Raw genomic sequence first — 20,610 nt, 5'->3', positions numbered from 1 at the left:
TCAAAATTTTACTTTTTGCACCAGTTCAGTTTAGTTCAGTTCAGTCGCTCAGTCGTGTCCAACTCTTTGTGACCCCATGAATCGTAGCACCCCAGGCCTTCCTGTCCATCACCAACTCCCGGATATCACTCAGACTCGTGTCCATCGAGTCAGTGATGCCATCCAGCCATCTCATCCTCTGTCGTCCCCTTCTCCTCCTGCCCCCCCAATCCCTCCCAGCATCAGAGTCTTTTCCAATAGTCAACTCTTTGCATGAGGTGGACAAAGTACTGGAGTTTCACCTTTAGCATCATTCCTTCCAAAGAAATTTCAGGACTGATCTCCTTCAGAGTGGACTGGTTGGATTTCCTTGCAGTCCAAGGGACTCTCAAGAGTCTTCTCCAACACCACAGTTCAAAAGCATCAATTCTTCAGTGCTCAGCTTTCTTCACAGTCCAACTCTCACATCCATACATGACTACTGGAAAAACCATAGCCTTGACTAGACAGACCTTTGTTGGCAAAGTACTGTCTCTGCTTTTGAATATGCTATCTAGGTTGGCCATAACTTTCCTTCCAAGGAGTAAGTGCCTTTTAATTTCATGGCTGCAGTAACCATCTGCAGTGATTTTGGAGCCCCCCAGAATAAAGTCTGACACTGTTTCCACTGTTTTCCATCTATTTGCCATGAAGTGATGGGACCACATGCCATGATCTTCGTTTTCTGAATGTTGAGCTTTAAGCCAAATTTTTCACTCTCCTCTTTCACTTTCATCAAGAGGCTCTTTAGTTCTTCTTCAATTTCTGCCATAAGGGTGATGTCATCTGCATATCTGAGATTATTGATATTTCTCCCAGCAATCTTGAAACTAGCTTGTGCTTCTTCCAGCCCAGCGTTTCTCATGATGTACTCTGCATATAAGTTAAATAAGCAGGGTGACAATATACAGCCTTGACATACTCCTTTTCCTGTTTGGAACCAGTCTGTTGTTCCATGTCCAGTTCTAACTGTTGCTTCCTGACCTGCATACAGGTTTCTGAAGAGGCAGGTCAGGTGGTCTGGTATTCCCATCTCTTTCTGAATTTTCCACAGTTTATTGTGATTCACACAGTCAAAGGCTTTGGCATAGTCAATAAAGCAGAAATAGATGTTTTTCTGGAATTCTCTTACTTTTTCCATGATCCAGCAGATGCTGGCAATTTGATCTCTGGTTCCTCTGCCTTTTCTAAAACCAGCTTAAACATCTGGAAGTTCACAGTTCCTGTACTGCTGAAGCCTGGCTTGGAGAATGTTGAGCATTACTTTACTAGCGTGTGAGATGAGTGCAATTGTGTGGTAGTTTGAGCATTCTTTGGCATTGCCTTTCTTTGGAATTGGAATGAAAACTTACCTTTTCCAGTCCTGTGGCCACTTTGCTGGCATATTGAGTGCAGCACTTTCACAGCATCATCTTTCAAGATTTAAAATAGCTTCCACTAGCTTTGTTCAAAGTGATGCTTTCTAATACAAACTTGACCTCACATTCTAGGATGTCTGGCTCTAGGTGAGTGATTACACCATCATGATTATCTGGGTTGTGAAGATATATATATATATATATATACATATATATATATATATATATATATGTATATATATATTTTACAGTTCTTCTGTGTAATCTTGCCACCTCTTCTTAATATCTTCTGCTTCTGTTAGGTCCATACCTTTTCTGTCCTTTATTGAGCCCATCTTTGCATGAAATATTCCCTTGGTATTTCTAATTTTCTTGAAGCGATCTCTAGTCTTTCCCATTTTTTTGTTTTCCTCTATTTCTTTGCATTGATCGCTTAGGAAGGCTTTCTTATATCTCCTTGCTATTCTTTGGAACTCTGCATTCAGATGATTATACCTTTCCTTTTCTCCTTTGCTTTCAGCTTCTCTTCTTTTCACAGCTATTTGTAAGGCTTCCCCAGACAGCCATTTTGCTTTTTTGCATTTCTTTTCCATGAGGATGGTCTTGATCCCTGTCTCCTGTACAATATCACGAACCTCAGTCCATAGTTCATCAGGCACTCTATCAGATCTAGCCCGCACACAAGCACGGGTGGCTGCAATGGCACACAAGCATGGCTGAAAGGAGATGCCCCCCACCCGCGGCCAGGGGCAGCGGCTGGGAGAAGCAACCCCATGTCCAAGGGGCGGTGGCTGGGCGGGCGCAAGAGGGCCGAGAGGAGCTACTCCACATTCAAGGTCAGGAGGGGCAGCAGTGAGGAGATACCCATAGTCCAAGGTAAGGAGCAGCTGCTGTGCTTTGCTGGAGCAGCCGTGAAGAGATATTCCACATCCAAGGTAAGAGACACTCAAGTAAGACGGTAGGTGTTGCAAGAGGGCATCAGAAGGCAGACACACAAACCATAATCACAGAAAACTAGTCAATCTAATCACATGGATCAGAGCCTTGTCTAACTCAATGAAACTAAGCCATGCTCTGTGGTGTTACCCAAGACGGGCGGGTCATGGTGGAGAGTTCTGACAGAATGTGGTCCACTGGAGAAGGGAATGGAAAACCACTTCAGTATTCTTGCCTTGAGAACCCCATGAACAGGAAGAAAAGACAAAATGATAGGATACTGAAAGGGGAACTCCCCAGATCAGTAGGTGCCCAATATGCTACTGGAGGTCAGTGGAGAAATAACTCCAGAAAAAATGAAGGGATGGAGCCAAAGCAAAAACAATACCCAGCTGTGGATGTGACTGGTGATAGAAGCAAGGTCCAATGCTGTAAAGAGCAATATTGCATAGGAACTTGGAATGTTAGGTCCATGAATCAAGGCAAATTCGAAGTGGTCAAACAGGAGATGGCAAGAGTGAATGTCGACATTCTAGGAATCAGTGAACTAAAATGGACTGGAATAGGTGAATTTAATTCAGATGACCTTTATATTTACTACTGCAGGCAGGAATCCCTTAGAAGAAATGGAGTAGCCATCATGGTCAACAAAGAGTGTGAAATCCAGTACTTGGATGCAATCTCAAAAATGACAGAATGATCTCTGTTCGTCTCCAAGCCAAACCATTCAATATCACAGTAATCCAAATCTATGCCCCAACTAGTAACGCTGAAGAAGATGCAGTTAAATGGTTCTATGAAGACCTACAAGACCTTTTAGAACTAACACCCTCAAAAAATGTCCTTTTCATTATAGGGGACTGGAATGCAAAAGTAGGAAGTCAAGAAACACTTGGAATAACAGGCAAATTTGGCCTTGGAATAAGGAATGAAGCAGGGCAAAGGCTAATAGAGTTTTGCCAAGAGAATGCACTTGTCATAGCAAACACCCTCTTCCAACAACACAAGAGAAGACTCTACACATGGACATCACCAGATGGTCGACACTGAAATCAGATTGGTTATATTCTTTGCAGCCTAAGATGAAGAAGCTCTATATAGTCAGCAAAAACAAGACCAGGAGCTGACCGTGGCACAGATAATGAGCTCCTTATTGCCAAATTCAGACTTAAATTGAAAGTAGGGAAAACCACTAGACCATTCATGTATGACCTAAATCAAATCCCTTATGATTATACTTTCTGAATAAAGGAGTACAAATATGATACACCTTCAGTTCACTATTTTATAGGTGCTAAGAAGTGAGGCAAGAAGGAAGTCACAGAAAGTATAATATGTTATCCTTTTAAAATATTTAATATGTATTTATTTATTATTTTTGGCCACAATACAATATTCGTGAGATCTTAGTCTCCTGCCCAGGAGTCAAACTCAGGCCACTGCAATGAAAACACCAATTTCTAACCACTAGTTGGTCACAGAATTCCCCCAAAATATTTTAGATTATCAGAAAAACCCCAGATAAAAGCATTTAACTTATTTGGATATGTGTGGATCTTGGGCCAATCACTTGATAATTGTTCTTCAATTAAAAAAAAAAGTGTATGTGTGTGCTTTCTCTAAGGCTGGAAGGAAGAAGCTGAAGTGTCCTCAAAGGTGCTTGTAAAGGTCCCTGGTGAAGATCTTTTCTGTTTCATCACTGATCTCCCTGTTAATCTTTATCATCTAGGTTACTGTGGGCAGAAACACATGTCCATGGTATCTTTAACTCTCCTACCTTTTGTGCAGAAGAAGAGAGGACATTTTATCTATTATATTTGGGCTTTAAGGTAAAGAGAATTTGTGGATTATGTGTTCTCTTTTAAGGAGTAGATAATCTGCTGAATAGATCTCTTTACTAAGACAGAACAAGGGTATAGCAGTTACTGGCCTTTCTCAGTTCCTCTGCTGGGACCTGATCATCAAGCATTTGATTAGGGCTGAGAGGTTTAGTGGAGCTTCCCTGGTGGCTCAGACACTAAAGAACCTGCCCGCCATGCAGGAGACCTGGGTTCAATCCAATGGCAACCCACTCCAGTATTCTTGCCTGGAGAATCCCAAGGACAGAGGAGTCTGGCAGGCAACAGTTCATGGCATGGCAAAGAATCAGACACGACTTAGTGACAAAGCACAAGGGCTTTGATGGCATTCTTCTAAACAAGCAGAGCTCTACGTGGTCTTCCTGTGATGGACCCTCCCTCCATATCCCCTCCCGGACTTTTGTTTGTAGAAAAACTGTAGTCTCCCAGGCCTCCTCTGAGTCACAAAAGTCTGACACAACAATTAACAACTGAAAAGACATGCACATTTAGTGATGAAATTAGCAGCTAGGTCAGGAGAGCTGGTAGCAACTTAAATAGTTATTGAGCCATGTGGCAAGTAGAGAATCTTCAGTTCCTCCCTGAAGTATATGTTAATAGATAAACAGTATCTGACGTACATTTCCTGAGTTGTTTTATAACAAATGGAAGAAGTTAACTACTCAATGACCATGGGCATGGAGTCCCAGACAATTAGAACCTGAGGATCCATGATCTTAACCCCTTTGACAGCACTCTGTTACCTCACCATCAACCGGTCAGAGAATTGTGCACCAGCTGATCACAGATCCTGGGACTCCCCTTCCTCACCTGGACTTTAAAAATGTCTCCCTGAAACCCACTGGGGAGTTCAGGCTTTCTGAGCATTAGCTGCCCAGAACTCTGGCCTGATATCTTGCAATAAACGCTGCACTTTGCTTCACTACAAGCTTCCATCAGTAGATCGACTTTACTGCGTGCCAGAGACTGGACTTAAATTTGGTTCAGTAATATTCTCAGTGCTAAAGCTGTGACAGTTCCCCACATTAGTTTTGCCTTCACTTTCTTTGGTTGATGACTATGAATTTGACTTTTTTTTTTTTTCCCTTTAGATAGTGGCAAGTAAAAGCCTATTTCTCCTCCTTGTCAACTTCTAAGAAGCCACATGAGATTTCCTTAGAAAACATTTGATGATGCTTTATAGAACTTGTCCACCTTCTTTTCATTCCTTTCTCACATATGCAGAATATGAGTCACCCAAGCCAAGAAATAGACACTAGCGTCTACCCAGAAGTCTTATCTGTAACCTGTGTCAATCACACTGCATCACATCCATTGCAAAGAGGGCCACCGCCCAAATTTCAACTGTGCAGGTTTGCCTATTTTGCAATTTTCTGTAAGTAGAACCGTATAGTAGGGATTCCTTTTGTATCTTATTTCTTTTTTTTACTATAGTACTTTTGAGATTTACTCATACTCATACTGTAGCTCTAATTTATGAATTTTAATTGCTATATATAATTTTATTGCATGAATACACCACTGTTCTCTCTGCTCTGTGGATGCATATTTAAGTTGTTTCCAGTATTTTGGCTATTGTGAATATGTTTCCCTGAATAGTATGTTTATTGTTCACATATATTTGGGAATGAGTGACTTTTACTTCACATACTCAGTTTTAGGTCAAATGTTTGTACAACTCTAGTAAATACTGACACACTTTTTTTCTTGGTCACATACCCAAAGATTTTTTCCTCTTTAAAGACCTAAGCTTTGAAGTTCTGCCTTTGTGTTTTTGGCTTTATATCTCTCATATCCAATTACCAGCATTCAGTTCTGTCTTCTGCTACAAATTGACAACTCTCAACCACACAGCTAAGTTGGGCAACATTCCATTAAGCTGTGAGATCTAAAGCAACTTGCCATTGCTAACTTGTTTGGAAGACTCTGTCATTTTACTTTCTAAAATTTATTTCCTAGGAAATGGAGAACTACTGTCCTCTTCCATGAATTGAAATTTTCATCTTATTAGATACCCTCAATTTAAAAAAAATTGCAAAATTGCATTCAGGCCTTATGTTATATTTTGCTTTCCTGCAGCTAATAAAGCAAAATCCATGCCCTACATAGTGCATTCAATTGTGAAGAAGGTAGTTAGGGAGAAGGCAACATGGCAACACACTGCTGCAGTCATAACCAAGGCATGATTTAGAGAATCTATATTAGAGGGAACCACAGGGAGTCAATTGCCATCTATCTGTCTCATACACATTTTAATTATACCACTAATTTTGGCAGCGAGATGTCATCCAACCCTCTGCTAAGACACATTCTTTGTAAAATTAAAATTGTTCTCGAAGGAGCAGGTATACACATGGTGAGATGCAAGCACAAAGACAGTCCTTATTTATTTAAAACTACCTACTGAAATAAGATGAGTCAAAAGCGTGTGTGTACACACACACACACACACACACTTTAATTTTAGACTAACCAAAATTTTACTATGACTTTTAACATTAATAAAATAAATTCCAGGCTATTTGAAAAAAATAAAATAGAAGAAAGCAAATTTTCATAAAATATCCGTATGAAAATTACCTTCCCTATCTTCTGCTTAGCTTTTTCCCTAGGAAAATTTTCAATTTCATCATGACATCTTTTTCAAAATGGTATTTCAAAAATTAAAAAATGCTTAGTTGAGATTAAGAAGGTGCTAACTTATCCAATCAAGCCAGAATAGGATCCACTGGTAAGGTCAATTTCAAGACAAGATTTAGAGGAAGTAGTGTAAGTAGCTGTCATGCTATCTGTGGGTAAAGAGTTCAAGCAGAAGAAACAGAAATGGAAAAACCATACAGAAAACGTGGTCAGTCTATTCCAGAAAAATTAAGAAGGTCAGTGTGCTTGGGCAGAGAAAGCAAGAAAGTATACAGTAGAACATGATATAGAGAGATTTAGTGTCGATGTCACAACTTTAGATTGTGTACTGAAGTCAGTGGGAAATTTTATTTTATTTTAATTTTTTATTTACTTTATTTTTCTTTACAATACTGTATTCGTTTTGGCATACATTGACATTAATCCGCCACAGGTGTCCATGAGTTCCCAATCCTGAACCCCCCTCCCACCTCCCACCCCATATCATCTCTCTGGATCATCCCCGTGCACCAGCCCCAAGCATCCTGTATTCTGCATCGAACATAGACTGGCGATTCATTTCTTACATGATAGTATACATGTTTCAATGCCATTCTCCCACATCATCCCACCCTCTCCCTCTCCCTCAGAGTCCAAAAGTCTGTTCTATACATCTGTGTCTCTTTTGCTGTCTCACATACAGGGTTATCATTACCATCTTTCTAAATTCCATATATATGTGTTAGTATACTGCATTGGTGTTTTTCTTTCTGGCTTACTTCATTCTGTATAATCGGCTCCAGTTTCATCCACCTCTTTAGAACTGATTCAAATGTATTCTTTTTAATGGCTGAGTAATACTCCATTGTGTGTATGTACCACAGCTTTCTTATCCATTCATCTGCTGATGGACATCTAGGTTGTTTCCATGTCCTGGCTATTATAAACAGTGCTGCGATGAACATCAGGGTACATGTGTCTCTTTCAATTCTGGTTTCCTCAATGTGTATGCCCAGAAGTGGGATTGCTGGGTCATAAGGCAGTTCTATTTGCAATTTTTTAAGGAATCTCCACACTGTTCTCCATAGTGGCTGTGCTAGTTTGCATTCCCACCAACAGTGTAAGAGGGTTCCCTTTCCTCCACACCCTCTCCAGCATTTATTGCTTGCGGACTTTTGGATCGCAGCCATTCTGCCTGGTGTGAAATGGTACCTCATTGTGGTTTTGATTTGCATTTCTCTGATAATGAGTGATGTTGAGCATCTTTTCATATGTTTGTTAGCCATCTGTATGTTTTCTTTGGAGAAACGTCTATTTAGTTCTTTGGCCCACTTTTTGATTGGGTCATTTATTTTTCTGGAATTGAGCTGCATAAGTTGCTTGTATATTTTTGAGATTAGTTGTTTGTCAGTTGCTTCATTTGCTATTATTTTCTCCCATTCAGAAGGCTGTCTTTTCATCTTGCTTATAGTTTCCTTTGTTGTGCAGAAGCTTTTAATTTTAATTATGTCCCATTTTTTTATTTTTGCTTTTATTTCCAGTATTCTGGTAGGTAGGTCATAGAGGATCCTGCTGTGATTTATGTCTGAGAGTGTTTTGCCTATGTTCTCCTCTAGGAGTTTTATATTTTCTGGTCTTACGTTTAGATCTTTAATCCATTTTGAGTTTATTTTTTTTTTTTGTGGTTTAGAAAGTGATCAGTGGGAAATTTTAAAGACCGCAATGTGTGATTCTTATATTTGAAAGGTTCAGTCTGATTGTGTGTGAAGGGTGGACCCAAAGGGACAATTAGTGGATGGAGGAGTGTTGTGAAAGAGGTTTTTCTGATAGTCTAGACAATAGGGGATGGTAGCTTTGACTGTATTGGCATAATCTAAAGAACCGACTTAATGACTAAGTGAAAGAATGGAGATGCCATTTGCAGATGAAGCAGCAAATACTGTCGTTATGGCTGCTAGTTGTAGCTTGGTGGACTCATCATGCAAGGAGAACCAAACTTAGAATCATCCTGCTACCCTAGGCACTAACTAGTCTAAGAAATGGGACAGCCTCTCAGAAGAAAGATTGCATCTTGGTAGAAAAATCGCTTAACCTGTGTTGCTGCCTCTCATGCTCAGGGGGCTGGGGGGTATCAAATGGATTGGATCACAAACTTATTCACTACAGTTTGTAGAAGAATTTATCAAATAAAGATAGAGACCAAATGTATGTATGATTTAAAAACTTTTTTCTTTCCTATAGAAATCACGAGAATGGAAGAGGCAGTCCATTGTAACATAAAATGGAAGTAGGAGTGTCTCCTTTTATTATTATATTCTAATTTTTGTACCTTTGAGTCCCACTGGCTTGGCTAATTCAGTTCAGTTCAGTTCAGTCACTCAGTCATGTTTGACTCTTTGCAACCCCATGACCCGCAGCATGCCAGGCCTTCCTGTCCATCACAAACTCCTGGAATCCACCCAAATCCATGTCCATTGAGTCGATGATGCCATCCAACCATTTCATCCTCTGTTGTCCCCTTCTCTTCCTTCCCTCAATCTTTCCTAGCATCAGTGTCTTTTCAAATGAGTCAGCTCTTTGCATCAGGTGGCCAAAGTATTGGAGTTTCAGTTTCAACATCAGTCCTTCCAATGAACACCCAGGACTGATATCCTTTAAGATGGACTGGCTGGATCTCCTTGCAGTCCAAGGGACTCTCAAGAGTCTTCTCCAACACCATAGTTCAAAAGCATCAATTCTTCAGCGCTCAGCTTTCTTTACAGTCCAACTCTCACATCCATACATGACTACTGGAAAAACCATAGCCTTGACTATACAGACCTTTGTTGGCAAAGTAATGTCTCTGCTTTTTAATATGCTGTCTAGGTTGGTCATAACTTTCCTTCCAAGGAGTAAGCATCTTTTAATTTCATGGCTACAGTCACCATTTGCAGTGATTTTGGAGCCTCAAAAAATAAAGTCAGCCACTGTTTCCACTATTTTCCCATCTATTTTCCATGAAGTGATGGGACTGAAAGGTTGTTACTGATACACAAAATGATGCCAGGATTCTTGGTCTCTGGAGGAGAAGAATTCAATCGGGGACCAGAGACGAGGCTTGATCACTCAGAGCTTTGTGTAATAAAGTTTTATTAATATATAAAGGAGATAGAGAAAGCTTCTAACATAGGCATCCGAAGGGGGCAGAAAGAGTACCCCCTTACTAGTGTTAGCAATGGAGTTATTTATATATTTTCAAATAGTTATTACAATGAATCAAAAGAGTGTCTGGAGGTTGTAAGGACCTCACTAGACCTACTCCCATAATTTACATTTTAAGATAACAGGATTAGCCAGGTTTTTTCCAGAGACTGTCCTCAAGCAGGATACATTATTGTTATATAATCTTAAGGAACACAGAAAGACAAAAAACTTTGTCCTTTCTTCCTCCTGGAGAATTCCAGACCCCTCTCTCCTTGGGGACCCCTATACTTCTTATCAACATGCCAAGGAAATAACTCTCTCAGGACCAGATGTCATGATTTAGTTTTCTAAATGTTGAGCTTTAAGCCAACTTTTTCACTCTCCTCTTTCACTTTCATCAAGAGGCTTTTTAGTTCTTCTTCACTTTCTGCAGTAAGGGTGGTGTCATCTGTTTATCTGAGGTTCTTGATATTTCTCTTGGCAATCTTGATTCCAGCTTGTGATTCCTCCAGCCCAGCCTTTTTCATGATGTACTCTGCATATAAGTTGAATAAGCAGGGTGACAATATACAGCCTTGACATACTCCTTTTCCTATTTGGAACCAGTCTGTTCTTCCATGTCCAGTTCTAACTGTTGCTTCCTGACTTGCATATAGATTTCTCAAGAGGCAGGTCAGGTGATCTGGTATTCCCATCTCTTTCTGAATTTTCCACAGTTTATTGTGATTCACACAGTCAAAGGCTTTGGCATAGTCAATAAAGCAGAAATAGATGTTTTTCTGAAACTCGTGTTTTTTTTTTTTTTTTTATTATCCAGCGGATGTTGAAATTTGATCTCTGGTTCCTCCGCCTTTTCTAAAACCAGCTTGAACATCAGGAAGTTCACCATTCATGTATTGCTGAAGCTGGGCTTGGAGAGTTTTGAGCATTACTTTACTAGCATGAGATGAGTGCAATTGTATGGTACTTTGAGCATTCTTTGGCATTGCCTTTCTTTGGAATTGGAATGAAAACTGACATTTTCCAGTCCTGTGGCCACTGCTGAGTTTTCCAAATTTGCTGGCATATGAGTGCAGCACTTTCACAGCATCATCTTTTAGGATTTGAAAGAGCTCAACTGGAATTCCATCACCTCCACTAGCTTTGTTCGTAGTGATGCTTTCTAAGGCCCACTTGACTTCACATTCCAGGATGTCTGGCTCTAGATGAGTGATCACACCATCGTGATGATCTTGGTCATGAAGATCTTTTTTGTACAGTTCTTCTGTGTATTTTTGCCACCTCTTCTTAATATCTTCTGCTTCTGTTAGGTCCATACCATTTCTGTCCTTTATTGAGTCCATCTTTGCATGAAATGTTCCCTTGATATCCCTAATTTTCTTGAAAAGATTTCTAGTCTTTCCCATTCTATTGTTTTCCTCTATTTCTTTGCACTGATCACTGAGGAAGGCTTTCTTATTCTTTGGAACTCTGCATTCACATCAGTATATTTTTCCTTTTCTCCTTTCCTTTTCACTTCTCTTCTTTTCACAGCTATTTGTAAGAACTCCTCAGATAGCCAATTTTTTTTTTTTTAATGCATTACGTTTTCTTGGGGATGGTCTTGATTCCTGTCTCCTGTACAATGTCACAAACCTCCGTGCATAGTTCATCAGGCAATCTGTCTATCAGATCTAGTTCGTTAAATCTGTTTTTCACTTTCAATGTATAGTCATAAGGGATTTAATTTATGCCATATCTGAATGATCTAGTAGTTTTCTCCACTTTCTTCAATTTAAGTCTGAATTTGGCAATAAGAAGTTCATGATCTGAGCCACAGTCAGCTCCTAGTCTTGGTTTTGCTGACTGTATAGAGCTTCTCCATCTTTGGTTGCAAAGAATATAATCAATCTGATTTCGGTGTTGACCATCTGGTGATGTCCATGTGTAGAAGTCTTCTTTTGTGTTGTTGGAAGAGGGTGTTTGCTATGACCAGTGTGTTTTCTTGGCAAAACTCTATTAGTCTTTGCCCTGCCTCATTTTGTACTCCAAGCCCAAATATGCCTATTACTCCAGGTGTTTCTTGACTTCCTACTTTTGCATTCCAGTCCTGTGTAATGAAAAGGACATCTTTTTGGGGGTGTTAGTTCTAGAAGGTCTTGTAGGTCTTCATAGAACCTTTCAACTTCAGCTTCTTCAGCATTTCTTGGCTATTTGGGTCCCTAAAAAATAGAAGATATTCATTATGGGACACAGTGTGCGTGCTCAGTCACTTCAGTCATATCCAATTCTTTATGAATATATGAACTGTAGGGTGCCAGTCATCTCTGTCCATGGGACTCTGCTGGCAAGAATACTGAGTGGATTGCCATTTCCTTCTTCAGGAGATCTTTCTGACCCAGGGACCAAACCTACGTCTCCTCTGTCTCCTGCACCGCAGGCAGATTCTTTACCACTGAGCCACCTGGGAAACCCATAGGACACGATAGTGATTCAATTTAGTTTGAAGATAAAGATTGTCATCTGCATTTTGTGAGTTTCTTTTTCTACCTGATGTACAAGGGAGAATGGAGTTGAGAATGATGACTGGTATATTTGATTGAGCTTGACTATTACTGGGAAAAAAAGCAATGATGCCACACAATGAAGTGAGTAAATAGGATGTCTTAAATCTGGGGAATCTTGATAGTTTATTTTTGTCCAGTGATCAATGGGAGTGGGAAATTACTACAAATTCACAGAGAATCAAAAAAGACGCAGACCCCTCAGGAATGAAATTTTGAGTTACTTCATAGGATGGGAGTCGTTAATTTTCTCCCCAAAGCCATTTTCTGCTTTGCCTTAGATGCATGATTGTGCAACTAGAAACATTATTTCCTAGCGATCTTTCTTAAGTGATAACTTGACTTCTATATTATGTGCTTAAAATGACATCCTGTGCACTGAGTTTGCCACATTTTCCTCCCTGCCAGCCAGAAATGGCAGTGACTGGAGCATCTTGGAAGTCACAGGTTGCCAGATGCTCATCATGAATGAACACTCTGTACAGTTTATAAAAGATAGATAGAATTGTAATATTTAGGCCACTGACTTACTGTCGGCTCTTTTCATTACAGAAGCCTAAGCTTACCCTTACTAATGCAACCCTTTAGGCAAAGAACTCTGACAAGCTTAGGGAAGAGGGGATGTAGAAAGATAGCAGAAGAAACGTCATAATTTTAAGACATATGCTTTTGCAGAAAAAAATTGTATTCTACCTTTTTGTATAATGTACATATTTTTGGCTCATAATTCTGTTTTCTGGTCATTTCCCCAATCATTTCATATAGCATGTGTTGTTGTCATTTCCTTTAAAGTTTGCAAAACAGGATAGTAAGTTAAGACAAAAGGATATGACAGAAGGAGAAATGACTGTTAACCACAGATTCAGACTTAGATTTGGATATGTTAGCTGGTAAAATTTGTTTTCTTTTTCATGAAGAAAATGATGCCTTTTCATTTTTTATATGAGAAAACTGAATTATACTAGAAATGATCAATTAGTGCTTTTGTAATTAACACTATTATTAATTTTTTAAAGCATAGTTGGAGGATGTGGGTTGTTGCTCAGGATGAACCCTAAAATAATATTTGGTCTAGGGAAGCAGATCCCAGGATAGAATTAGATGTATTAGCGATTTATTAGAGGAAATATGTATGAAGAAATGGAACAATACCAGAAAAGCTGGAAAACACCTCTAATCAAAATCTCAGTGCAAATATGACCCTTCTAATGGAAAGACAGAAAGAAGAAGGCTTGGCCAGGAACAGTCTCAAACTGTAGCAGAGTTCTAAGGAATTTTTATTCAGGCCAATCAGAGTCCTTAAGCCAAAGACATCAGCCAGTGAGAGTCTCATGTCTTACAGAAGCAGTTCTGCAATGGCTGGGAAAAGTGCAAGGCTATGAGTGCAGTGTTGAAATCAGCACGGCAGCTTCTGGGGGCTTCAGTCAGTTATGCTCCCACACATTTCTATGGCTTTCAGACTCTGTTCAGGCTCCCTTTTTATGCTGTACCAGTGACAAGCTCTCACTTCTCTGCTAACTTTCTGCTCAGCATGGCTGTCAGGTGAATCTAGGAAGTACTACTTCTTTCAAATCTGCTTATTCTCAGTAAAATTGAGGTCCATGGAGGGCTCTCTCTCTGACTTGGGACTGTTTATTCTCCTCATTTCTATAAAACTGATGTTTCCATGACAGTCTATCATGATCTTCTATAGAAGGAAAGTTTGAATAGTGGCTAAAGTTTCTGATTTCAAGTACAGAAGGAAGACCAGGGTCCACATCTTAACTATGCCATGTACCAGCTGCTACGACCTTGGTCATGTTATTTCATCTCTCTAGTCTTCTGGATTCCTGTATTTAAAATGGCTCAGAAAACGGCTTAGAGTTGTGAGAATTAAAGGAAATAATGAATGTCTTAACACTTTGCACAGAATAAGCATTCAATACGTTTCCTACTAATACCCTTGAATGCTTCTACATTTCTCACGATAAGTAGTTCCAAAGGTATCTGTAGTTCTTTCTTTTTGTGTTTATCTTTTATAAGAAGATTACTAACATCATTTATGGGGCTTCCCTGGTGACTCAGATGGTAAAGATCCACCTGCAATGCAGGAGACCTGGGTTCAATTCCTGGGTCAGGAAGATCCCCTGGAGAAGGGAATGGCTACCCATTCCAGTATTCTTGCCTGGAGAATTCCACAGACAGAGGAGCCTGGCGAGCCCTAGTTCATGGAGTTGCAAATAGTGGGATATGACTGAGCAACTAGCACACAATATCATTTATACGAAGTAATGAGACAAGGGTCTTGGACCTGGGGGTGTCAGACAACAAAATACATCCTCTTAAATAATAGTATCTTTGAAAAGTGAGTCTCTCAGTCATGTATGTTGCAATCCCATGGGCTGTAGCCTGCCAGACTCCTCTGTCCATGGAATTCTCCAGGCTAGAATAGTGGAATGGGTACCCATTTCCCCTTCTCCAGGGAATCTTCCCAACCCAGGAATTGAACCAGGGTCTCCTGTATTGCAGGCAGATTCTTTACCAGCGGAGCTACAGGGAAGCCCCTTATAGTTATTATAGCCACTACAGTTCTTGTTATGTGAACACTGTTATTTTCTTATTAGTTTCTTTTTTTTTTTCCAGATCACACTATGCCTGCACCCTCTTTGCCCTCCATCCCACTGCTTTCATGATCAGTGAGCGACATTGGTGGAGGCTTGAAGTAAGAATACTTACATTCTTGAACTCATCTTATCTGTGAATGCTTAAGTTCTTTAGGACAGAATAGTCAAATGCCAAATAGCTATTTCTAATTTCCATACTCAGTCTGGGGGCATTTTCTCAAGAATTTTTCAAGATGTAGGGCAATATCGCCCTTCTTGGTTGCAGGTTGTGCAATGTGTTTCCACAGCTTTAGTTTGCTAAGACATCTAGGACTGGGCATGTCTAACATGAATAATATCCTAGGTGATCAATTCTTTGGTGAAAGAGTTTATGTAGATTGTTATTTCTCAAGTAGGTGCTATTGACATTTTGGGCAGTACAATTAACTTTGTGTGATTGCAGAATGTTGCAACATAAATAACATCCTGACTCCTGCTCACTGAACTCAAGTGATACCCTCTTGACTCAACTCCCCAAGTTACTATCTTCATACATTTCCAAATGTATGGAAATGAGTGGTGGGTTCTTTCTCCTACTTACTGCAAATAAATAGGTGAATTAATCTTGGAGTTAGGGGAAGGTCTTGAGAGGGGTCAGTATTTTAATACAATATTTTGGCCACCTCATGTGAAGAGTTGACTCATTGGAAAAGGCCCTGATGCTAGGAGGGATTGGTGGCAGGAGGAGAAGGGGACAACAGAGGATGAGATGGCTGGATGGCATCACCGTCTCAATGGACATGAGTTTGGGTGAACTCCGGAAGTTGGTGGGGACAGGGAGGCCTGGCGTACTGCAATTCATGGGGTCGCAAAGAGTTGGACACGACTGAGTGACTGACCTGAACTGAACATCATCGATGGAAGCATAGCTAGATATTTATTGGTATAACAGATACATTTTTGAAAGAGGTTATATGATGGAAGAGTTTGAAAAAAATCAGTATTGCCAAATATTAAGGGTCTGATTTATTGGTAAGACTAAACAATGTCTCCCTGCCAAGGAGGCATTTCCCCTTCCCCATCTAGGGAAGGGGAAAATTCTAGGGCAGGTCTGTTAGCAAATGTATGGTTTTATATGACTTTTGTGGTATATGAAGTATGTTTCAAGTCTATTAAAATTCCAATAATCACATTTATCTTCTCTCCAAGGATATGAATGTTTCAACTGATTACTGTGGTTTTGGAATCTAGGCTGTTCATTTTGAAGGACCAATGTTTTTCAGGAAAATTTTAAATTCCCTTAATTTCAAGTGTTCTATAGTACAAGTTTGAAGTTTAGTTATGAGATTCATTCATTTCAAATTTTTTGTTGTTTACTGTATTTGAGCATCTCTGTTGGGGAATTGTTCTTGGAGAAAGAAAAGGAAAAGAAATCCTTTATTAAAATGGAAAAACATCCATGTTTATCAGCTGTATTTACTTGGAGACTGAGTATGGAAAGTTTTAATGTTGGAGAACTTTCTACCAAGTTTTTATGAGCAAGTGAAGCAAGGATATGAAATTGAGTTGTAACCTTAACTATAAAGTTGACTGTTGCAAACACTATTATACTGGGATTCTGTTATATCATTGGTTTTATTTCCACATTCTATGCTGCATATTAAAACTTACCTTTTCTCATTGTCCTTATCTCTTAATGGTAAATAGTTTCAGAATATCTTAGCAGTTAATAGCAAAAGTTTATAGAAAATCTTCCTCCCCTAGAATGATGTGGCAAAATTAGTTTCATTATTATTAAATTTGTTAATTTAAAAAATGTTGGAATATTTGATGATGGTGGTATGAAGTAGGTATCAGCTTCAAATCTTCCCTTCTTCATTCCTTGGCAGAATTCTGATTGTATAAGCTTCTTATTTTTGGAATGTTTCACTTCCTGGCAAATTTAAATTGTCATTGAATGCTATTCTGTTGATGAAGGCCACCTGGAAATCATGCTCATTTCATGCTTAGTTGAATGGCTGCATTGCTGCTGCTGCTGTTCAGAGAGGAAGGAAGTGGTGCTATGAGACCATTCTTTTAAAACCTGGGCCAAGGATATGACTGTGCTTTTTTTTCATTCTTCTCTTCTTTGATTTTATTCAAATGTACTTGCTTTTGGCTAACTGAATATTTTGGTAATTTTAATTTTAGTGTCAGAATCTTGGTTTAAACTAAATGATATAAATAACATGTAGCCGGAAATCTATTCAAAATATCAACTTATACTGAGAAAGATTATGACATTTTCTCTGTGTTGATTTTTGACTCTCTAGGACAAAGTGGTTCCTAGTTAGTAATGATGCTATTTGAGGAAGGACAATGTTTACTTTAGAGTCGATGAGTTAAAACACCAGTTAGATTTTTTAAAAATGTATTTTATTTAAAATAGTGTAATTTATATTAATTAAAAACTGATACTTCTTTAGAATGGCATCATTTTCAGTGTTGTGGGATGATAACAATTTGAATGTACATTTCTAAAAAATCAGTGAGAAATACACTGAAGTTTATCCTTCAGTAGTCTAATTATATTTAGACATATGCAACAGGAAAAATGAAAATTTTCTTTTATGAATATTTCATAAAAGAAACAAACCAATGTGATGCTAGATATAAGGCTTGCTGTAACAAAATCTAACTTCAAGCCACACCTTGAGTGATAAATCAGTTCAATTCAGTGGCTCTGTCGTGTCTGATTCTTCGCAACCCCATGAATTGCAGCACACCAGGCCTCCCTATTCATCACCAACTCCCGGAGTTTACTCAAACTCATGTCCATCGAGTCAGTGATGCCATCCAGCCATCTCATCCTCTGTCGTCCCCTTCTCCTACTGCCCCCAATTCCTCCCAGCATCAGGGTCTTTTCCAATGAGTCAACTCTTCGCATGAGGTGGCCAAAGTACTGGAGTTTCAACTTTAGCATCAGTCCTTCCAATGAACACCCAGGACTGATCTCCTTTAGAATGGACTGGTTGGGTCTCGTTGCAGTCCAAGGGACTCTCAAGAGTCTTCTCCAACACCACAGTTCAAAAACATCAATTCTTCAGTACTCAGCTGTCTTCACAGTCCAAATCTCTCATCCACACATGACCACTGGAAAAACCATAGCCTTGACTAGACGGGCCTTTGTTGGCAAAGTAATGTCTCTGCTTTTTAACATGCTCTCTAGGTTGGTCATAACTTTCCTTCCAAGCAGTAAGCGTCTCTTAATTTCTTGGCTGCAGTCACCATCTGCAGTGATTTTGGAGCCCAAAAAAATAAAGTCTGATACTGTTGCCATTGTTTCCCCATCTATTTCCCATGAAGTCATGGGACCAGATGCCATGATCTTCGTTTTCTGAATGTTGAGCTTTAAGCCAACTTTTTCACTCTCCTCTTTCACTTTCATCAAGAGGCTTTTTAGTTCCTCTTCACTCTCTGCCATAAGGGTGGTGTCATCTGTATATATGAGGTTATTGATATTTCTCCCAGCAATATTGATTCCAGCTTGTGCTTCTTTCAGCCCAGCGTTTCTCATGATGTACTCTGCATAGAAATTAAATAAGCAGGGTGACAATATACAGTCTTGACATATTCTTTTTAAATGAAAGTTAGTAATTTGTCATCAAGTGCAAAATTTTAACCAATGTAGTGTAAGTAGGAAAGAAACAAAGTTTGAACTCTTGGTTCAGGACTAAAATGAATCTTAATTTTAATACTTATTATCAAACTGAGAAATTAGTAAACTTTTGATCTGACAAGAATGAAAAGCTTATTAAATAATCCACTTGAAATTTCATTCCAAAGTTTTGGAATATTATTACATCAGCCATGGATTAAGAACGTGGTACCTCCAGGAAGCAATTCAATGTTCCTTTGTGTTGGTAAGAAATAAAGATTCACAGACAGCACTGATAAGTACTTGCATTTTATTTCCAAGTTAAAATTTTGTTTTTTCCCTATATTTACCTAAAATAATTTTGAAATTAATGTTTGCCTTCTTGTTTTGTGGCTCAAGCTAGTGATATAGCCACTAAGCTTTCTTTTTCTTCCCAAAATGCTACTCAATAATGCAGAATAATGATAATTAATACTTATCAAGTATCTAAGATAGGCCAGGGAATATTTTAAGTATTTAATGGGAATTAAATCACTAAGTATCCTTGTTATACCTATGAGGTATATATTAATATCTTCCCTGCAATGATAAAATGTTTTATCATGTACAAATGAGAAAACTGGGGTAAATGAGTAACTTTCCTGAGATTGTGAAGGAGTAAATGGCAGAATTTGAGTTTAAATTTAAACCAGTAGTCTTAACTGCCATTCCATAGTGTCTCTCCAGGAAAGAAAAACCCATAATCAAGCTGAAAATTAAATGGAGAACCACCAGTAGACAGGACACTTAGATACAATGAAAAATGCGAATACAAGTTTAATGTCAGTGGGAAACAAATAAAGAAAACAGTGTCTCAGAGGACACTAGAGGCAGAACAGATACCAAATATTGCGAACACCAGTGGCAGAGATGGAGCAGTGTCTCAAAAGGTGCCTAGCTTTACAATGAAAGATTATTGAAAGTTTTAAACTCAGATGTGGTAGCAAAGCCCTATCCTATTTTGTTCAATCATTTTCACAGAAAGAGTGACTAATGGAATGATTAATATTTAATCCCAGGCTAAAACTAGACACAGGTATTTTTAAGAAGTGTAATGATATATAGATGAATGGGAAGGACTTCAGGTTTGGGCATGAACACAATAGAATAAACCTCTTTTTTTTTTTCTTCTTCTTTTTGCCCAGTCTATTTAATTCTTCCCGTTGCTGATATGTAAATAAACTACATGTGACATGCCCAATCAGCATACATAGAAACTTTCATGTGATATTCAATTAGGGAACATATCCATTTAATATATCCAAGCAGTAAACCATATAACATCTCAATGGGTGTAGAAAGAACTCATACAACAAGCCCAAGCAGTACAGAAAGCCCTATTGCATGACATACTCAACTAAGGTACATTTATTCTTGTTCAGTTGCTCAGTCGTGCCCAACTCTTTGTGATCTCGTAGACTATAGCACACTAGGCTTCCCTCCTTCACTGTCTCCCAGAATTTGCTCAAACTCATGTCCATTGAGTCAGTGATGCCATCCAACCATCTCATCCTCTGTTGTCCCCTTCTCCTGCCCTCAATCTTTCCCAGAATCAGGGTTTTTCCCCAGTGAGTCAGCTCTTTGCATCAGGTGGCCAAAATATTGGAGCTTCAGCTTCAGCATCAATCTTTTCAATGGATACTCAGAGTTGATTTCCTTTAGCATTAACTGGTTTGATCTCCATGCTGTCCAAAGGACTCTCAAGAATCTTCTCTAGTACCACAGTTAGCAAGCATCAGTTCTTCAGTGATCAGACTTCTTTATGGTTCAATTCTCTCATCCATACTATGACTACTATACCTTGACTATACGGACCTTTGTTAGCAAAGTGATATT

The sequence above is a fragment of the Ovis canadensis genome, chromosome 3, assembly GCF_042477335.2.
Source record: "Ovis canadensis isolate MfBH-ARS-UI-01 breed Bighorn chromosome 3, ARS-UI_OviCan_v2, whole genome shotgun sequence".
Lineage (NCBI taxonomy): Eukaryota > Metazoa > Chordata > Mammalia > Artiodactyla > Bovidae > Ovis > Ovis canadensis.
The sequence above is the reverse complement of the archived record's forward strand: the minus strand, read 5'-3'. Positions refer to the sequence as shown.